Source organism: Pleurodeles waltl, chromosome 8, assembly GCF_031143425.1.
Source record: "Pleurodeles waltl isolate 20211129_DDA chromosome 8, aPleWal1.hap1.20221129, whole genome shotgun sequence".
In the NCBI taxonomy this organism is placed as follows: Eukaryota; Metazoa; Chordata; class Amphibia; order Caudata; family Salamandridae; genus Pleurodeles; species Pleurodeles waltl.
This window is the reverse complement of record NC_090447.1, coordinates 565,220,614-565,240,434: the sequence shown is the minus strand read 5'-3', so window position 1 is coordinate 565,240,434 and position 19,821 is coordinate 565,220,614.

The window sequence follows — 19,821 nt, the reverse complement described above, 5'->3', positions numbered from 1 at the left end:
GCTTTAAAGTTTTCTCCCATTGATTCCTATGGTGCATAAGTATGCATAAAATACTTTTTGCTAAAGTTTGAAAAATCATATCTTTAAAAATACTTACCTGATTTTGATTATCTTGGTCTTAAAAATGTTATAACAATCTGAAGTATTTTTGTCAATTGGTCTCAAGTTATACTTTTGAGTTTGTGTCCACATTTATTGATACAACAACTGCTTAGCACTTCTCCAAGATTAGCCTAACTGCTCGACCAAGTTGGTCAGTTTATTACCTTTGAATACCAAGGCAGGGTTGCTTGAATTCTCCGTACAGTGCACCTCCTTTTTGTACACTATATAGAGAGCCAGCCGCATACAGTTATTACTAAAGGTTCACTAGGCATGCATTCGGTAATGTTCAGAATGAAGGCGATTACTTGACAGATGGTAAAATGCAGTCAAACAGATTCGGTCCTGGGGTGAATTAATGGGATGGGCCCTTGCATGGTGGCCAGGTGTTGATATTAGTGTACTGATCAGTTGGGATGGGCCTGTGCCAGAGGTATGAAAGTCTTGTGTGTTGTGTGTGAATGGTGAGTGAATGTGGCCATAAAACTGTTGCTGGGAAGTACCCTTTTAAGATGGTCGCCCCAACACGTTTTTCTCTAGATGCTGTTGATTATGACTGTGAAAGTGCACTGGAGCCTGCTACCCAAGCCCCAGTGCCAATACTCCCTCCCTAAATTGGTAAACAGGAATTGGCATCTACAATTGGTTAGTACCTTAACCCCCCTTATAAGTCCCTAACACATGGTACCAGTGGTACCCAGGGCATGGGTGTTACACTTGTCACCAGGGCTTGAGGCACTGGTTGTGCCACCCTGAGTGACCCATTGAAGACTGCAGGAGCAGTACAAATTGCTTGAACTACTATAAGATAATCCATAGGATAACATGGGCTGCCACCCAGGCAAACCTGAAGTCGCCAGCTCCTTTGTGTTACTGCCAAAATGGGTCGCATTTGGTATCAAACAACATGCCTTCTCACCCCTGACATGAATCTCGTGACAATGGAGATGTGGCATGGACCCAGAAAGCAATCCTGGAGATTTTCCACGGAGTTACCCCAGTTTTCCTGTGCTCTGGATGCCAGCTCACAGCTGCTGCCACCAAGACTGGATTCTGACTCCCTGGACAGACATGTGACCTCTCCCAGGAGTCAGGGCAATGGCCTGGAAGGGAAGGAGGTCACACTTCCCTCCCTCGCTCTCTCAGAGGAAGGCTAGTGAAGTGACACATCAAGGCAGTGAGATTCAAAGGGCACACAGTCCTACAATCAAATCTCACTCCAGGCACATTTGCAACCAGTAAGTCAGAAGGCATAAGCCCCCAGGGCCTCTAGGGTGGGCAGCCAGGTCTGTACAGCCACGAAAGACTTCTGCCATCTTGTAAAGTGGCAAAATAGAGTGTTCCGCTTAGAAAAGGTGCCTCAACCCATTGGATGTGGTCACCTCAGGTGTGGATTAGCTGCTGGGGCCAGTAGTCCATTCGGGCTCCCCTGGCACAAGAACCTCAGATCTGCAACAACTTGCAAAGATAGGAAAAGAAGATACCCGCATCAATGACAGCAGGACCCTGCTCTAACAAAAGGTGTGATACCTTGAACCCGTGGCAACCTTCCTGGAACTGCTCAACTGTTGCTTGTCCTGGACCAAAGACTGATTACCCCAGCAAGAGGGAACTCTTTGTGAGCCAAAGGCAAGACCTGACTCCCTTGGACTAGTAGCACTAGTCCCCTGCACACCTCAGGTGAAAGCAACTACCGGATACGAAGAAGCGCTGGCTATGTGACCCTCCGAGGGATCTCCCCAAAACAGGTGGTCCAGTGAATTGTGGGAACTGTAGTCCAGCCTCCTGCCAAGTTACAGCCAGCTACTGTTTTCCACTGGACCTTCCCAATGGAAAGATAGCATCTCCTTCACCTTTTCGCTGCCAAGGCTTGTTGGTGGTAAGTCTGGCCATCGACGCTGCAACTCGAGGGCAAACCACAACATCTTCATCTGATTTTATCTGTAGCTCCATTGTGAAGTTTTTGCATTTGCGTCCTCACCCGCACTGTCTCAGTAATGAAACCTGCAACTACAGCTCCCTTTCTAGGCAGAGTTGTGTGTCCTGGTCCAGATAAAATTGGTCTGACTGTTGCAGCTTGGTCCTGGGACCTCTACTACTAGTGGGCTCCCCTAAACACACCCTTCAAGTGACGGAGTGTCACTAGTGATTTTTCCAATTGACCACAATGATAAAGTTTGACAGCTGATAAATGTACTGATTTTGTTTTCACTCTAAAATCCATAACTCCAGTTATGTGTATCTGATTGACTTTTTTTGGTGTCTAAATGTATATAAAAATCAACTTTATTTTTATAAATTAGTGTCAGATTTCTTTCAAGTTGTATTAATTACTTCTCATTCATGCTGGTACTTTGAAATGCTTAACACATGTTCCTCTAGTAAAGCCTGACTGTTCTTTGCCACACTAACGGGTCTGAGCTAAGGATTTATTAGAGGAAATCCAAAGGAATATCTTTTGGGGTACTGTGAGGGTATTACATAGTGAAGCCTAACCAGCATCACTGCATAATACTCCACTTTCCTACAATGTGGTTTAATGGCTCACTTTCAGAAGTCTTGGTTTCACTATTCAGATACCTTGATACGTATTTGTGCTTTGAAGCTACCGTTTCTAGAGGTGCTAAAACCAACCAGTGTAAGTGGTGGATTAACTTTAAAAAATAGTACCTGGTTTATATCTGTGGCTGTAAGATGGCCCTTACTAAGAACTCCTTGTTTTTCTTTCTCATTGTGAGTAGCTGGGGATTTTGGGCCCTAGCTCAGCCAGCACCTAGGCAAAACCTGCACATGTTTTAAAACTGGTGCACAGGAGAGTCCAGAGGTGCATGACTTTAGTGGCTCCTACCAGGTAACATCACCCAGAAACCCTTGCAAATGTCAAATGTTGGTAAGAAACACACATTCTCCTCACATTTCTGTGAAGGAAAGACATGAAATTTGCATAGAGCCACTGGTTTCCTACCACCCTGAGTTCCCACATGTCTCCTGATAAGAATGGCATCCCGCTTGTGTGGGTGGCCCAAGAGAAAACAAGACAAATGACCGTAAATCACTATGTTGAGTGATAAGCAGTAGAGGTAGGTGCTATATTTGGGGCTATGCTGTGCTGGCACCTACGCAAACCTACAAACAACAGACATTTTTGAAAACTAGGCAACCAAGGTAGTCCAGGGTGATGTGTCTTGTATGTATCCCATGAGGTTTGCTTACCCAAAATGCTCTATAAACCTTAAACTCTGACTCAAATCACACATTTTGTTCTCATTTCTGTAATGGAAACTTCAAGAATCCACAAAATACCTACCATTCTGCAAAATCTCACTTGTGTGATAAAAATAATGCCCCACTTGTGTGGCTGGACCTAGTGTATGCTACAGGAACGATTCAAACCAAGGTCAACGGGAGCCCTCTGCAGGGGACTCTCATTGACCTTGCTTTGATCTGTTTCTGTCATGGGCACTTAGCCTACTCACACAAGTAAAGTACCTATTTAACTGGGAGACTTAAGGACATGCCAGGAAGATGACAGTTTGTGGCTTCACACAGATTCCAGAACCTTCCATCACTGAAATGTGAGGAAAATGTGTTCTATTCAAAGTATGAGGTCCACAAGGGATTCTGGGTCAAAAATTCTAGGGAGAACGATGGAATTCAGCCCACCCTGGATACCCCTAGGTGTCTAGTTTAAAAAAATGTATAAGTTGGCTAGGTTTTCCCAGGTGTGGGCTGAGCTATGGTCCAAAATCTAGAGCTAACCCCTTTGGAAAAAAGGGCCAATTTTTGGTGAAAACATGCGATGAATCCATGTTATGTTTTGCGTTGTTTCCTGTTGCGGGCACTAGGCCTACCCACACAAGGGAGGTACTATTTCTGTCGGGAGACTTGGGAGAATGCTGGGATGAAGGAAGTTGGTTGCTCCCTGCCGATTCCAGGACATTCCATCACAAAAATATGAGGAGAATCAGTTTTTTTAGCATAAGTTTAAGGTTTAAAAAGGACTCTGGGTAAAAAAAAACTGGTGGGAGCTACATGATCAGCCAACTCTGCATACCTATAGGTATCTGTTTTTTAAAAAAGTACAGGTTTGCTAGGTTTCTCTAGGTGTCGATTGAGCTAGGGTCCAAAATCTACAGCTAAGCACACTGGAGAAAAAGTCAGTTTCAGTGGAAAAATGTGATGCGTCCATGTTGCATTTTAGGCCATTTTCTGTCGCGGGCAGAAGGCCTACCCACACAATTGAGGTGCCATTCTTATTGTAAGACTTTGGGGAATGTCAGGTGGATGGAAGTTTGTGACTCGCCACATATTCCACAAATTTCCATCACAAAAATGTAGAGAAAATGTGTTTTTTAGTGAAAGTTTGAAGTTTATAAGGGATTCTGGGTAAAAAAAACTTGTGAGACCCACTCAACTCAGCCCACCCTGGATACCAATAGGTGTCTAGTTTTAAAAAATGTACAAGTTGGCTAGGTTTCCCTAGGTGCTGCCTTAATGTTTTGTTTTGTTTTGTTTTGTGTTGGAGGCTGGCCCTCTGTGCAGTGTACAAAATCGAGCTCACTATGCAGAGGGTTCAGGCAACCACACGTTGGTTTCCACAGGTAAAAAATCAGACCACCTAATGCTCCAATTTTTTAAGGGAGCTGGTCAAGTAGTTCTGCTAATCCAAGAGATGTGCTAAGCATTTGCTGTATTCACAAATCCAATCATGCACCACACACACACAATAAATAACTTGAAACCAGAAATTATAAAAATATTTCAGACTTTTATATACATTTTGAGACCAAGATATTTAGAATGCGTTAAGTGCTTTTCAAGTTATGACTTTTCAAAGTTTTGGTAAATTTAGGGGCATATTTATACTCTGTTTGCACCGAATTAGTGTCATTTTTTTAAATTCTAATTCGGTGCAAAACTAACTACATATTTATACTTTGGTGCTAGACCCCTCTAGCACCAAATTTATGGAGTTAAAGTCATTTTTTGAAAGTGGAGACCTACTTTGCCCTAATGAGATGCAAGGTAGGCGTTCCCGTGCAAAAAAATGACTCTATGGCCTTAACGCCATATTTAGGGGCATATTTATACTCTGCAGCATATTTATATTCTGTTTGCACCGAATTAGCGTCATTTTTTTTACTATAATTCGGTGCAAATCTAACTCCATATTTATACTTTGGTGCTAGACCCATCTAGCACCAAGGCCCTGATTTAAACTTTTTTTGCACCGCATTAACGTCATTTTATGACGCAAAAGTGGCGCAAACTTACAAAATATTGGCCCTTATTTATACTTTTTGCTGCAAAACTGCACTAACTCAGTTTTGCACCAAAATGTTTAGCACCGGCTTGCACCATTTCTGTGCACCAGCCGGGCACCATATTTATGGAATGGTGCAAGTCGGTGCAAAGGGTAGGCTAGAGTAAAAAAAAATGACTTTAGTCGGGTGGGGCTGGCAGTATAGAAGAAGAGGGTTTAGCACCAAAAAATGACTTTAGGCAGGTTAGAGTAAAAAAAAATGACTCTAACCAGATTAGCGTCATTTTATGGTGCTAAACCTACCATGCCCATTTCAGGGCCCCCTATGGCACTTAAACAAAAAAAATAAAAATTAAATACAATCTTACCTGTACTTACCTGGGATAGGGTCCCCCATCCTCCGCAGTCCCTATGGTGTGGGTGCACCTGGGGCCTGGGGAGGGCACCTCTGGGCTTATTCCATGGTGTTCCACCATGGAAATAGGCCCACAGGTCCCCTAACCCCTGCCCTGACCCAGGTCTTAAAAAATGGGGCAAAGCTTGCTTTGCCCCATTTTTTGACCCCTCCTCCCTCCCTTGCACCATTTTAACATGGGAGTATAAATATGGTGTTAAGGCCATAGAGTCATTTTTTTGAACGGGAACGCCTACCTTGCATCTTATTAAGGCAAGGTAGGTTTCCACTTCCAAAAAATGACTTTAACTCCATAAATTTGGCGCTAGACGGGTCTTGCACCAAAGTATAAATATGGAGTTAGTTTTGCACTGAATTAGAGTTTTAAAAAAACGGACGCTAATTCAGTGCAAACAAAGTATAAATATGCCCCTTAGCATCAAAAAATGATGCTAATCTGGTCAGATTCATTTATTTTGACTCAAAACTGCCTAACGTCATTTTTTAAAAAGCTAGCCTACACTTTGCACCGGCTTGCACCATTCCATAAATATGGTGCCCAGCTGGTGCTAAAAAATGGTGCAAGCTGGTGCAAAACTTTTTGGGGCAAAACTGCCTTAGTGCAGTTTTGCACCAAAAAGTATAAATAAGGCCCTTAATCTTTCTGTGAGTAATTACGTACCATTGGAATCAATAGGCAGTCACTTTTGAAAATGCATTAAAAATCGCACAATTAAGTTACCACTCTCTTCCTTTGCAGGGTGGTCGCAGCTGTTGGTGAGCGCACTGTGCCAGCTGTAGAGTCTTGGGCAGCTCCCGGTTCCGGTGGGAGCAGCGTTTAGAGAGGTTCTTGGTACAGGCACAGGACCACCTGGAGGGGCACTTGGAAAAGGAGCTCATTTGCAGATTTAAGGATGGTGCCTTGGGGTCCACTTGGGCTGTTGAGGTCACAAGGGCTTGGAGACCCAGGGCACACAGCGGATCCCGCGATGCAAGGCCCAGGGCGGCCAGGTGCAGGGCGTTTTTTGAGGTTTTGATGCTGTGCGCAACGGAGTCCACTGAAGCTAGAGGTGATTCTTTTTGTGGGCAGCTTACAGAACAACAGGGGCACTCTGGTCAGAGGTCCAGGGTGTCCCTGAAGCCCCTTGACTGGGGCTTCCTCCTGATCCTTTTTCAGCTCTGGGGGAGTTGGTTTTCTACTGGTCCAACATCAGCTGACCAGAACTGGGGGTATTGCTGTGTCTCAGCCACTCAAGAGTGCAGTACCACCAAATCTGGCACAGAGGTGGGTCACTTCTGGGTGGTTGCCAGTGCGACCTCGTGTCCAACTGTGACTTCCAGTCATGGAGATATCAGCAATTCAGTGAAGTGACCTTCACTGGTTTCTTGGTCCTTTACAGGTTTGTTGTGTTTCTTGAGTGGTGCCTCCACTCAGGAGGGATATTTAGGCTATTTGGTCCTCTGGGGCTTTTGAGGTCAGTCCAGTGGTCAGCTCCTCCACGGTGGCGATTGTTGGGACTCTGGTGCAGCAAACAGGGGTCTTGGAGCCTCTTCTGGTGCAGCAGGTCCTCGGTTCTCGTCCTGGCCGGTTCTTTGGTGCTGTCTTCTTTCTTCCTGTTCAATCTAAATTCCTGGTCTAGGGGCCCTCACTCAATACTGAATTTAGTGGGCATTTTAGGGGTTACCTGGTAGTGTCCAATGGGACACTTACCCTTGGGTGGTTACACCCACTACAGTGACCACTTCCTGTGGGAAGGGTCACTTCCCTAACCCTGATTGGCTATTTTCCTCCATTCCAAGACAGAGAAAAATGAGATTGAGGGTCCACTTCGCATGCAAGCCCTTAGGGATGGTGCATGCTCAGTGAGGCCATTTCTCCTACCCTTTGTCTGGTTTCCCGCATTTGCTTCTGCCCAATCTGGGGGTTTGAAAAGGAGGACGCCCTCTGCTGCTAGCAGCAGGCCTGGAGGCTCAAGTTTCAGGGGCTGTAGCCCTTTGAAGCTCACCGCCACGGTGTTGCACATTCCTGGGGGGGGCGGGAGTTAGCTCTTCCACCAAGGAAGGGCATTGTCTTACAAACCAGAAAGGCATGGCTCTCCCCCAGGTTTGTATATTGGCCAACTGGAGTGGCAGGCTGGATGGAACTAGTCAGCAACTATGCCAGTTAAGGTCAGCTTTTGCAGGGGGCACCTCTAAGATGACCCCTGGGTACTTTTAGGAGATAAATCCAATATTGGTACCAGATTGGATTTATTATTCTGAGTTGTTTGATACCAAACAACCCAGGGTGCAGAGTAGCCATCATGTAACTGGGAAACTCATGTTTGACCAGTGCCCAACACATATATGTGAAATGGCTGCTATGTTCACTCACTATGTCTTAGGTTTGTCAAAGACACAGTGGGGGCATATTGTTCATGCAGCTATGCCCTCACACATAGTATGGTGCACCCTGCCTTAAGGCTCGAAGGCCTGCCAGAGGGGTGACTTACCCATAATATATGCAGTGTAGGGTGGACAGGGCACAAAGACGGTGTACCATGTTGAGTTTGTCTTTTTAGGTTTGCCCCAGTACACTCAGCCTGATGTGGCAGTGCTGGGTGCATCTGGGTGCAAGACGCTTAGGGGAGGCACAATCAGTGCTGCTGCCCTCAAGGTTCCACTCTTGCTATCTCTTGCCCTGGGTACTGGGGTACCCATTTACTAGGGACTTATGGGGATAATCAAGAGTGTATCCTATTGTGCCAAGCATCACAACAGATTTAGGGTAAGAGCCCTGGCCCAGGACATGTGATTAGCAGGGACCCTGGGCACTAACAACTTCTAGAACACATCAACATCAGGCAAAAAGTGGGGGATAATGGTGAAAAAAGAGGCATCCTCTCACATGTGGCCCATGTCTAGTTAGAGGCCCCAAGCCTACACACACAAGTTAAGTACCATTTTTATTGTAAGACTTGTGGAAGCACAGAATAGCAGATCATTTCCTATTATCAATTAGATTTCACTACATTTGTACCTTTCAAATGTAAGACAGTGTATAAGAAAGAAGGCATTTTGAAAAATACCCTCTAAATCATATGCTACTATGGGTACCCACAAAGGTAGAGATGTACAAATAACCACTGCCCCTGAACTCCATATCTTGTGCCCATTTCAGAATTATATAGGTTTCCTTGGTACTCATTTTTCACTCTGCCTATTTTACTATATGCATTAGTCTATACTTGGAACTCAGTGAAAAACATTTGTACAGTGCAGCTCAGTTATTGGCTCTGAGTACGTTGGGTTCTTGGAGAACCTACAAACCCTATATATTCCCTATATCCTTCTATATAGCTTTTGGGTCAAACAATTACAGATGTAAATGTCACAAATGGTGCTCTTTCCTACTCATTCTCAATATTGCTTTATTTCAACAGTTGTTTTTCTTTGGGAAAACCTTGAGGGGTCTAAATATATGACCCCTTGCTGAGTTTGGAATTGTGTCTACTTTTAAAACAGCTACAGCTTTCTTGCATCACATATCACACAACAAACTGGAAGGAGGTTGAGAGCACAAAAGATAGAAAAAAATGGGCTACCTATTTGAAAAATGCAAAACCTCTGGTACAAAATTAAGGGGCTTATTTATAAGGCCCTTCGCACCTCTAGAACATCACTTTTAGTGAGGATCTGGCAGCACCCACTGCAGGCCATATTTACATGACCATGAAAGCCACCTTGTAAGGTTTTTCATAGCCCTGTAAATATTGACTGAGGCAAAGCAGCACAAGTCACCACGTTGCTTCACCCTGTGACAGAGAGGTGTGCCATGGGTGTTGTGGTGGGGGTTCCCATTTAACACCCATTGCATTTGACACATTCTCAAATTTACAAGATTTTATAAAGCTGGGAATGAGTCAAAAGCCTACACCTCCCCAGGGGAGGCATAAGGGAGGTGCAACAAGGAGAAATACCATTGTTTATCCTTGTTCTTCCTCTTCCTCTGTGTGCTGCAGAAAGGAAGACCTCTGGTGACTGTTTTTGTACAGGAAGATGTCCCTTCCTGCACAAAAACAATCATCCTTGCAATGCAGACACACTTGCACCATGGTGCAAGGGACCTGCATTGGTACATGACTGCCCATTGTGCGCCAGAACATGGGAAAAGGACTGGAAAGTGCTGTATCTTATAGAGGTGTCACATTCCTGGCCCTTTCTTTTGATGTAGGGCAGTGCAGCAAGAAGGCATGCGGTACTGCCCTGCATCAAGAACTTGTAAACTTGAAAACCTTTTGTGGCATGTTTTCACTATTTTTCTCCAAAAACTCTAAATATTGCTATGTTGTGCCTATTTTCTCTGTCCCCTCAAGGGAATCCACAACCCTGGGCACCTTAGAATCCCCAGGTTGTTGGAAAAAAAGGATGCAAATTCGGCCTGGATAATGTGAAAAAAGTTATTGAGCCCTAAGCACAAAGCACCCCAAATAGCCAAAAAGAGCTCAGCACTGGGGGAGGCTCAGCAACTAAGGTGTTAAGAGACATTCAGTTGATTTAGCTATTGTTTATTAGTGGTATAGAACATAAAAGTCTTGCCAGCCATAAATTGTAAATGTAGCGTCTCTTGTAGGTTAACTGCCACATGCCAGTTTTAATACTTGCATTTTATTCAGTCAATCTGTGTAGACTTCTCACATAGTTCCTTTGTTCTGGTGTAATCCATGTTCATTTGTACTTTTGAGTGCCCTAATATCATGTTTCATATATTTTCTTGTGGTGTAAATGTGTACCACTAATACCATGCATCAACAACCAATTATGTGCAAACCACGACTCCTGGTCAGCGTATGTTGCCCTCCCCTGTGCAGCTCCACCTGTTGCTGCTGCTGCCTCTGTCTTGGGTGAACTGAGAGCCTGTCTGACTCTCAGTTCAAGGCCCACCTCCACCCTCAGGTTCCCTCCTGCACCTCATCTCTGGTGGTCTAGTGGCCTTCTGCAAGTGAGCATCTTCTGTCTCTCCTTACTCCTGCCTTTTACTTCTGTCTTTTACTTTTATATTCATTGTCTGTCTTTTATTTCTTTTTCACCCCTTGTCTCTTTTCCTCTCCATTCCTACATTTTCCCCATGTGGCTGCTGCCCCTGTGGCCCTACCCCTCTTCCCCGAGTAGCTCTTTTCCTGCCCTCCTGCCTCCCAGCTGACCAGACCCCCTGCCTCCCTTCCCTTCCTAATGGCTACCGCTGCGCAGTGAGACGCCGACTCCTCTGACCTCCTGGTCAGCTTCTGTTGCCCTCCACTGTCCACCTGTTGCTGCTGCTGCTACTGCCTCTGCCTCTGCCTTGAGAGAAGTGAGCGCCTGTCTGACTCTCAGTTAATGGCCAACCTCTATCCGCAGGCTCCCACCTGTGCTTCATCCTTGGTGTCCTAGTGGCCTTCTGAAAGGAAGTATCTTCTGCCCTCTTTACTCCTGCCTTTTACTTCTTCCTTTACTTCTGTCTTGTACTTCTATATTTACCGTCTGTTTTTTATTCCTTTTTCCCCCTCTTGTCTCTTTTTCTCTCCCTTCCCACATTTTCCCTGATCCGCTGCTACCACTGTGGCCCCAGGCCCCTTCCCCGTGAATTGCTTTTCCCGCCCTCCCACCTCCCAGCTGATCGGATCCCCCAAAGCCCCCCCCCCTTTCAATTCTTAATGACACCACTACACAGTGAGAGGGCAACATTTCAGACCTCCTGGTCAGTGTCTTTTGCCCTCCCCCTGTGCAGTTCCACCTGTAGCTGCCGCCTCATCCCTGGTGGCCTAGTGGCCTTCTGCAAGTAAGCATCTTCTGTCTTACTTTACTCCTGCCTTTTACTTCTGCCTTTACTTCAGTCTTTTACTTCTATATTCATTTTCTGTCTCTTATTCTTTTTTCCTCCTCTTGTCCCTTTTTCTTTCCCTTCGCGCATTTTTCTTGTGCCGCTGCTGCCCCTGCGGCCCTGCCCCCCTGTGAAATTCTTTTCCCACCCTCCCGTCTCCCAGCTGACCAGACCCCCCACCGCCCTCCACTTCTTAATGGCGGCCGCAGCATGACTGTGTCACTGGCATGCTGAGGGCACACCAAAGGCAAGCCAGTCTGCACCTATCCGTGCCCGGACTGCTCCCACTGCCACAGGCCCTGGTTCTCGCCCCATCTGCCTTTTCGGCTCCAGCAATATACGCATCATCAACCTGGGAAGATCCCCAGCCTACAACCTAGCCAATCCCAGGAACACTTATGGACCTTTTTCATGCTGTGCATGCTCCTTCACCTTCCAAGGACCACCTCATGATCCCACACCAAGCACGGACGACCCCGTGAAGTGCATACACCTCAACACATGCTCCCTCATCAAGCATGGGGTAGAAGTCTGGGACCTCTTCGACTTGACAGCCCCAACGTCTCCTTCTTCATTGAGACATGGATTGCCCCCCACCGCTGCCCCAGACACTTCCATTGCCATCCCGGACAATTACAAAATCATTCACGAAGACAGAGCCAACTGGCCTGGAACAGGCATTGCCATAGTCTACAAGAACAACCTCCACCTAACAACCACCAATGAGTCACAGTCTCAGTCAACCCATGAACACCTACACTTCTAGATTCAGCCCAACCCCAAAGCCTCCCTCAGTGGCACCCTCATCTACAGGATGCCCAGACCCCAACCCCAATTCTGCAAAGACATTGCCGACCTCGTCTCCCCCAAACACTCACCTCCTCTGACTACAAACTACGCAGTGACCTCAACTTCCACCTTGATACCCAGAATGACCCCAACACCACAAACCTCCTGGACAACCTCACAACACTCGGCCTCAAACAACTCTTCAACATCCCCACCCACAGATCCGGACACACTTTCGATCCTGCTTTCCCAGCAGGGAACAACATCTCCATCTCTCACACCTCCGAACATCATTGGACAACAAGTGCATCCACTTTACATTCACAAAGAACACTGCATGCCACTATGCAAAGTTACAGAAGCACAACTCACCAAAGCTCTCAACCACTCCCTCCCACCACACGCAGCAGACGCAAATGAAACTGCAGGCAATCTACACCACTGGTTATCAGAATGTGCTGACAACATAGCCCCCCTAAGGAAACCAGCAGGAAATCGACAGAGCAATACACCTAAATGGTTTACAGCAGACCTACAGGAATCCAAGCGCTCCTGAAGATGAATGGAACGGAAATGGAGGAACAGCAAATCAACCGAAGACCGTACAGCCTACAATAATGCAGTCACCATGCACCACCAGAGCATCGGAGCCACCAAAAAAGCCGCCATTTAAGCACTCCTCAGCACCAGCGTTCAAAACAGCAAAGAGCTCTTTGCCATGGGACAGACATCTCATCCATCCCTCCCTCCCAAGACCTCGCAACAATCTCATCTACTTCTTTCACCGACAAATCCTGGATATCTATGAAGGCTTCAGGCACTAAAACCCGCCTGCATTTCTCACCACCACGGACCCATCACCTCACCAGATCCTGAACTCCTGGACCCACATCACCAAAGAGGACACCCAAAGATTCATGACCTCCATCTACTTGGGAGCACCCTCAGATCCGTGCCCTCATCATATCTTTAACCTGGCCAGCTCCACCATAACACCGGAGCTCTGCTGAACTATCAACTGATACTTCAAGATTGTCACCTTCCCATCAGACTAGAAGCACGCCGAGATCAACCCTCTGCTCAACAAACCCACCACCGACCAAGGGAGCTAAAAAACTACAAACCCATCTCTCTGCTCCCTTTCCCAAGTAATGGAGAAGGCCATCAACCAGCAACTCACTGAATTCAGTGAGACACACCAAATACTAGACCCATCCCAATCCAGATTCAGAAGCAACCGCAGCACTGAAACTGCACTCCTAGCAGCCACCAGTGGCATATGCATTAATCTAGACTACAAAGGCATGGCCACACTCATCCTCCTTGACCTCTCCACTGCATTTGACACAGTCTACCACTCCACCTTCTGCACCAGGCTACACGATGCTGGCATCTGAGGTAATGCACTGGTTTGGATCAGGTCCTTCCTCACTGGAAAAACACAGAGGGGGTCATTCTGACCCTGGCGGTCAAAGACCGCCAGGGCGGAGGACCGCGGGAGCACCGCCGACAGGCCGGCGGTGCTCCAATGGGGATTCCGACCGCAGCGGTAAAGCCGCGGTCGGACCGGCACCACTGGCGGGCTCCCGCCAGTGTACCGCCGCCCCATTGAATCCTCCACGGCGGCGCAGCTTGCTGCACCGCCGCAGGGATTCCGACCCCCCCTACCGCCATCCAGATCCCGGCGGTCCGACCGCCGGGATCCGGATGGCGGTAGGGGGGGTCGCGGGGCCCCTGGGGGCCCCTGCAGTGCCCATGCCACTGGCATGGGCATTGCAGGGGCCCCCGTAAGAGGGCCCCTACATGTATTTCACTGTCTGCTGCGCAGACAGTGAAATACGCGACGGGTGCAACTGCACCCGTCGCACAGCTTCCACTCCGCCGGCTCGATTCCGAGCCGGCTTCATCGTGGAAGCCTCTTTCCCGCTGGGCTGGCGGGCGGTCTGAAGGCGACCGCCCGCCAGCCCAGCGGGAAAGTCAGAATTACCGCCGCGGTCTTTCGACCGCGGAACGGTAACCTGACGGCGGGACTTTGGCGGGCGGCCTCCGCCGCCCGCCAAGGTCAGAATGACCGCCAGAGTGTCAGACTACCAATGTTCATTTCAGAACCCAAAGACACATGCTGCATAGTGCCCCAAGGATCCTCACTCAGCCCAACACTTTTCAACATCTACATGGCCCCGCTTGCCAAGATCTTTAAAAAACACAGGCTAAACATAGGGGGTCATTCTGACCCCGGCGGTCATGGACCGCCGGGGCCAGGGTTGGAGGGAGCACCGCCAACAGGCTGGCGGTGCTCCACAGGGTATTCTGACCGCGGCGGTTCAGCCGCGGCCAGAAAGGGAAAACCGGCGGTCTCCCGCCGGTTTTCCGCTGCCCTGGGAATCCCCCATGGCGGCGCAGCTTGCTGCGCCGCCATGGGGGATTCTGACACCCCATACCGCCATCCTGTTCCTGGCGGTTCGCCCGCCAGGAACAGGATGGCGGTATGGGGTGTTGTGGGGCCCCTGGGGGCCCCTGCAGTGCCCATGCCAATGGCATGGGCACTGCAGGGGCCCCCGTAAGAGGGCCCCACTTTGTATTTCAGTGTCTGCCTTGCAGACACTGAAATACGCGACGGGTGCCACTGCACCCGTCGCACCTTCCCACTCCGCCGGCTCAATTCTGAGCCGGCGTCCACGTGGGAAGGATGATTTGCACTGGGCTGGCGGGCGGCCTTTTGGCAGTCGCCCGCCAGCCCAGTGCAAATCCCAAAATACCCTCAGCGGTCTTTCGACCGCAGAGCAGTATTTTGGAGGGGGGAACTCTGGCGGGCGGCGAATCACCCCCATAGTCTCCTATGCCGATGATACCTGACTGATCCTCCCCCTATCCAAGGACCCTGCAAAGACCAAGAGAGATTCCCACAACGGGATGAGAGAAGTTGCCACCTGGATGGAAGTCAGCTGCCTCAAACTCAACTCGGACAAGACAGAGATCCTCGTAATCGGCTCCACCCTTTTTGCCTGGAATGACTCCTGGTGGCCCACCACACTGGGAAACACCCCCACCCCCACAGACCACGCACATAGCCTGGGCATCATCCTGGAGTCCTCTCTATCCATGACCCGCCAATTCAATACTGTCTCTTTTTCATGCTTCCGCACCCTCCAACTCTTTCAAAACATTTTCAAGTGGATTCCATCCGACACAAGGAAGACAGTCACCCACGTACTCGTCACTAGCTAATTGGACAATATCAACACAATCTATTCCAGCATCACCAAGAAACTTCAATCAAGACTACAAAGAACACAGAATGAAGCAGCCAGACTCATCTAAGATATCCACAGAGACAGGCACTTCTCCTCCCACCTCAGAGACCTACACTGGCTCCCATTCAACAATGGCATCACATACCAACTTCTGATCCACACCTACAAGGCACTGCACAACAGAGGATCGGCATATCTCAACCACCAGCTCACCTTCTACATACCACCAGATAATCTCCATTCTTCCCAGCTCACCCTTACAGCCATCCCCAAGATCTGGAAAACTGCAGCTGTAGGAAGATCCTTCTCCTACCTAGCAGCCAGGACAGGGAACAAGCTACTTCTGACCTGCAAGATTAATGTCCTGTCCACTTAAACAACCTGCCCACTTTAAGAAACTTTCACCAGTGTTATAAATGACAAAGTGGCTATAGGCAGGAAAAAATATTCAAGTCATTGAACTAATATGCTAACAGCACCACTAGCATGTATACTTTTCAGTACACAATGCAAACTATCTAATACAGAAGACCACTTTTAATAATGAAGCAACTTTCTTGTCCCTTCCACACATCACTTTGAACTTGGCACTATGAAATGCATTACCTGCACCCACACGTTCAACCAAGGTGAATTAAATTGTGAATCATACTGAAATGCATCATGACAGTGATAGGCACTTAGAGTTCAGAAGTCCAAACTGCATCCTGATAAGCAGACTTCAAAGTAATATGCAAGTGCCTGTCTAAGGTATGCCATCATACAAGTGCATCAATGTGCAACAAGCTCAATCCAGACACCTGTTGCACCCTCCTTAAAAACAAAGTGGTATATAGTGGCTTTACATGGCATCCAAATCAGACTTAAGGTTTGCATTGCTCTTGCTCTACACTGTGTGGAGCAAGGGCAATGGAAACCAGATCATAAATATGACCCAAAGCATCCAAACTATCTACTAGGAGAACACCAACTTTTGCTTGGTATCCTAGAACTCTCACTCTTGTTCATAATTAAAACATTTCTGCTGTACCACTCTCTTTCTTCTTGTATTCAGTTTATTAACTATTTTTGGACTTTATTACTTCATTATTTCATGTACTAATGATCTGCTGATCATGGGTAATCTCAGTGTTTGGATTCATGATCATACCAACTCTACAGTATAGTAACCAATTCTATGTAATCTTTTTCTACCTTTGGCCTTGCTCAAATTGTGATAGAAGCAACTCCCAATCCAGATACTTTTGGACCGCATTTTTACTAATTTCTTTCTTCAAGATTTAGGATTTTACTATGCTGCCCTGCACTAACCATAAAGCAATACATTTTATATTTCACCTTCTTATGTCTCCTAGCAAGACAGCCCATCTCCATGCTCCAATTACAAGTAGGACATAGCCTAAACTAATTTTTAGACCTATTGTATCCTATCTAGAATTCTCTATTTCTGATCTTAGCAGGAACTGGGCACTAATCATTTTAAGGAAAGAATCATGGATACCTTAGTCCAAGGTGATCCCTGTTAAAGCGCTCATTCCACAAGAAGCTTCCCCCTTATTGCCATTGTTGCTTTCATTGCTCTTTTCAGAGGTTCAGGATGTGAAGCAGAAATGTGAGCAAATTGAGCTTATTGGGCAACACTTTTAGGATGATACAAAGACAAGCGTTTGTATGATGTGCTACATCAGTACAACAAGTAATCAAGAGTATCAAGGCCTCTTTCCATCTATCGCACCTAAAAAGAATTACTTAAAACCTTGAATGGCATTGCTAACCCTCAGGATACTTATATTATCATCCTTTCAGGTTTGCTTTGTGCCGGACTGCCTAATTTCAGCCACAAAACAAATCATTCAGTTCTTTCCACACAACCACCACCTCTTCCAATTTCCTTCCTCAGCCTACGGTGGCCTCTGATACACTACAGCTCCTAAAATCTGTTCCTCTTCTTTCTTCCTTATTCCATTTCAGAACATTTCTAATAAATTGGTCATGATTTCAGCTATCACTTCTCTAGAGCCATGTACTGCTGAAATATGTAAAGCTGATCACACCACAAAACCCTCATTGTGAAAAACCTATGGCTGACTTTGCCATCCTTGGTCCATTTTAGAGCAATTGTAACCTCTACCTTATAAACTTTTCTGTCTCCTCTACCTGTGTTTTTGCAGCAAAGACTTAGGGCCAGATGTAGCAAAGTTTTGCGAGTCGCAAATGGCCCGATTCGCTATTTGCGACCCAGCAAAATCGGAAATGGGATGCAAAAATCCCATTTCCGACTTGCAAAATGCGATGCGAGCCGTTACCGACTCGCAAAATTTGCGACCCCAGTTTGCGACCCTCAAATAGGAAGTCGCAATTTGCGAGTCGCAAACCATATGCAATAGCAACTCGCAAATTGCGACTAGTCGCAAAAAGCCCATTTTGCACTTCCAATTTACCACTAACTCAGAGCAGGTGGTAACCATTACCAAAGTATAAAAGGAGACCCAGAAGGCATCTGGGTTACTCAAGATGGCGGAGATATACCTGATAGCAGTGAGGATGAGAGCCCACGCAGCCCAGCAGAGGAGGAGGAGGAGCCAGAGACAGGAGAAGATTTACAGAACAAGGCAGACACTCTTCCAGCAAACTGAGGAGGAAATATATGACAAATATAGACTTAGCAGCGCAGCTATACTAGATTTAATAGATTTACTCAAACCACAGCTAGAACGCCAGACTGTGCGCGGTTGCACCATCCCTACGCATGTGCAATTGCTATGCTCACTGCACCTCTTGGCCTCGGGTAGCTATCAGGGGGTCATTGCTGTGGCAGGTGGGGTATCCCAAAGTGCACTATCAAGGTTCTTCAGGGCATTCCTAGATGCCATACTCACACACATGTCCCGATACATATACCTACCCAGGAATGAGGCAGAAATTAACAGCACCAAGTTGGACTTTTACCGGATTGCCAACTTCCCCCATGTCATAGGGTGTGTAGACGGGACACATATTCAAATATGCCCTCCTGCTAACCTGGAATATCTGTTCCGCAATAGGAAGTGTACCCACTCACTCAATATTCAGGTGGTATGTGACGCCCATTATGTCATCACTCACATGGTTGCTAAGTTTCCAGGCAGTACTCATGACTCCTACATTTTTAGGCACAGTGGGATACACCAACGCCTGGAACGTGGGGAGTTTGGAGACGGATACCTCCTAGGTAGAGCTGAATACACCTTGAAGACATGCACACAGATCAATGTGCAAACCACCCATGCCTTGCTAACAGTGTACGTTTTGTGCCCAACAGGTGACAGTGCATATGCAAAACGTCCATGGATACTGACTCCGTACTTAACACCCAGCAATGAATGCGAGAGGCGATACAACAGTGCACATAAGAGGACCAGGAACATCATCGAAAGAACCTTCGGACTGCTGAAAGCAAGGTTCAGATGCCTCCACCGAAGTGGAGGTGCCCTCCAGTATATCCCAATAACGGCATTCAAAATAGTTGTCGCATGCGCTATCCTGCACAACATTGCCACCCGACGTGGGCTACCTCTCACCCCTGAAGACCCAGATTCAGAGGATGAAGAGCAAGAGCAACCACATCGCCATCATGGGGATAGGAGCATCGCCAATCAAGGCAGACTGAGACGGGAACACATTGCAAACCAATACTTTGGAAGGTACGTGCCAACTTCTACCATACTCACCAATAGAACAAACAGTCCATGTGTTAAGTGGAAAGAACAAATGATTTAATAAGTGCAAATAACCAAACTATATACAAGAAAAAACAGTTCAGGGCCTTCAATAGTCCACCTGGCATGGGACACATTGCCATCATGTGCCCCAACCCCAGGGGCAGTGTTTAGCTCACACCCTACGGCGGGCTCGGCCAGCCTGGCTGGTACTAGGTGGGTCAGCAGTGCTCTGCCTTGTTCTCCCACTACGTAGCACCCTGGTGTCACCGGCAGAGACACTGCTGACAGTGGAGCCCTCCTCACTGTCTTGTGGGGTGTCACCTGTGCCCCTGGACACCTGCCGTGCCTCCATTAGGTCCATTGCATGGGTGATCCGGCCCAGTCCCCGTGCCACATCACTAAAGAAAAGTGGCCCATGTCAACCTGGAGGCTGACTGTTCTAGACAGCCCAGTTGTGTTAACTGCCAGCCTAACAATAG